Genomic DNA, 2,500 nt, shown 5'->3' on the forward strand with positions numbered 1-2,500 from the left:
TCATCTTATCATCTTGTCTCTGTGCTTTAAGTAGAAGGCATTAATTCAAAGCGGAAATGAGCTGAAAAGTCGGCGAGGCTCGAATTCTGCCTAATGGTAATGACAGCTGTGCCAAGCGCCAGGTGTCAGGATGCACCAATAAAATTACACCCCGTGTCTTACAATTCTGAGTTAGATTTCCAGTTTGTAAATTTTGAAAAATAATTTAGAATAGATCTATATATCGAATGGAGAGAAAGAGAAGGAAAATTAGTCCCGAATATTGTCGGTGTGTCAGGCATTTACCAGTAGCAGATGTTGTTGTTGGTGGCGTTTGATGGCAGCTGGTGGTGAGGTCTCCTATTTTACTCTTTACACACTTGTGAAGTACACGTCACTGGTCACTACGTGGAGCCCAGTTAAAGGGCAGTGAGGGAAGAAGGGGAGGAAGAGGACAGCAGAGAGCAGAAGACCTGAAAGCAGACGGAAGGAAGGTGAGCGAGGGAAAGGGTCGGAGGTAAACGAACTCCAGAAACTCGGAAGATTTACTCTTTTTTGGGTGTGAAGTTTTAGGCTTATCATTGCTTGGGTATTTGTGTTACGCCCTGCCCGGTTGTCCTTACGGGTCAGCGAAGTGCTTTGGTAGCTTAGGCAGGGTTTGAATTAATTTCTATTTTGGGGGAAATGTCAAGAATGCTTCCCATTTCTAGGGTAGAGACTACAGATACTATTATATATATCTAAATAAAGATAAGTAAATATACTAATATATTTATTAAAACACACACACATACTGTCTATTCATATTACATAAATGTCTAAATACCCAAAGATACTCGCATGTCGACATCTGACCAAAGTGCCAAACCTATGCATCCGCTCCTTTGGCACTCAGTCAAAGGCCAACAATCCGCCACTCATATGACAAGAAGACAGAGCTAGAAGACCTTTTAGGCAATCTGTCATCGTAAAAGGAATAGGTCCATGATCAGTCTTCCGAGCAGATAAATGCTATAGGATTATTATGAGTGCTGATAGCGTAGAGGCTGCAGGGTTGGCGTGATGCTGCAGTGTTGTTGGGTTAAACTGGCTAGTTTCAAGTGGTTTTGATGAATACACAGGCAGTACAATTAGGAGAAATAATTCCTAACTTGAAAGCTACTTTGGGTTCCCTCTGAGCATATAAGCATAGTACCAGTAATCTACCGAAAAGCATAACATGTGACTATGGAATAAACTGTTTATATTTATCTATCTTATCATTCTGTCTGTCTGTCTATCAATATCCATCCATCCATCCATCCATCCATCCATCCATCCATCCATCCATCCATCCATCCATCCATCCATCCATCCATCCAACCATCCATCCATCTATCCATCAGTAGATATACTCAGATAAGAGTACAATTAGTTGAGTAGCCATTGCACATAATTACAGAGTGAGTGTTAATTAGGCTAGGCTAAACTGAGCTAGTTCGGCTTTACTCGCTTAGTAGCAAGAGCCCCTTCCGGGATGACTAGTGTATGTTAAACTGACCTGTCTTCCTCACAAGTTCGATGTATCTCCTATACCGATATTATGGGTATCAGTTGATATCTAGTTGAGTGGAGAACTTGATATGTTTATGGCATGTTTATGGTTTAGATGTGTTTGTATCTTTGGATTATTAGCAGACAAATTTTGGATGTAGACGTGAAGGGCATGAGATGTGCCAACCTAATCCATACGTAATCCATATAAGCTGTTAATTGCATGATGGAAGGGAATCAGTGGGTGTAACCAGTGGGGGTGGGGTGGGGGGGGTTGATACTCACTTCAGTTTGAAAGAAGATTCTTGTAATTCTTCCGTAAATGAGGAAGAACTTGAGTGGGGGAGGCATTCACAAGATTCTCTTTTCTTTGTTCTGCCGCCTACATTGGTCCTGAGTGTCGAAATTGAGGAAAAATAGATTTTTGACTGCTGCATTTTCACTCGCTCTGGCCATACTGAAGGCAGTTATGCCTAATTTTTTTTTTTTTTTGTCCAAAAGAAAATTCAAGTGGTGAAAGGAGAGTTCCTCAGGGTATCAGTACTTATAGGCATCATCAATCACTCTGCCCCCCCCCCCCTCTCTCTCTCTCTCTCTCTCTCTCTCTCTCTCTCTCTCTCTCTCTCTCTCTCTCTCTACTCACTCTCTCTTCTCTTCCTCTTCTCCTCCTCACTCTCTCTCTTTTCTCTCTCTCTCTCTCTCTCTCTCTCCCCCCTCCCCTCACTCCCTCACAATCCCCCCCTCCCTCACTCCATCCCTCCCTCCCTCCCCTCCCTCCCTCCCTTCCCTCCCCTTCCCTCCCTCCAATCCATCCATCCATACTTCCATCATCCATACCATCCCTTCCCTCTTTCCCTCCCTCCCCCCTTTCCCCCCTCCCCCCCCTCCTCCTTCCCACCTTCTCCCTCCCTATCCTTCTCTCACTCTTTCACTCACTCCCTCTCCCTCTGTCCCTCTCTCCCTCCCTCTCTCTCTCCCTCTCCCCTCC

At 44.3% G+C, this 2,500-nt stretch overlaps 1 protein-coding gene across 5 annotated transcripts in view; it reads left to right on the forward strand.

Annotated features, from left to right (window-relative positions):
* Positions 1–163: 163 nt before the first annotated feature.
* Positions 164–2,500, forward strand: part of LOC122242563 (reticulocalbin-2) — an 18,507-nt gene continuing 16,170 nt past the window's right edge. For 3 of the 5 annotated variants that reach the window (XM_042999867.2, XM_042999869.2, XM_042999870.2), the window contains exon 1: positions 164–473. The gene's annotated coding sequence lies outside the window, so the exon portion shown is untranslated. Of the gene's footprint in view, positions 497–2,500 lie in introns of all 5 variants that reach the window. The other 2 variants (XM_086533964.1, XM_042999868.2) reach the window with 2 other exon arrangements.

The sequence above is a fragment of the Penaeus japonicus genome, unplaced genomic scaffold, assembly GCF_977035675.1.
Source record: "Penaeus japonicus unplaced genomic scaffold, GWHDUDI00000001_assembly GWHDUDI00000040, whole genome shotgun sequence".
In the NCBI taxonomy this organism is placed as follows: domain Eukaryota; kingdom Metazoa; phylum Arthropoda; class Malacostraca; order Decapoda; family Penaeidae; genus Penaeus; species Penaeus japonicus.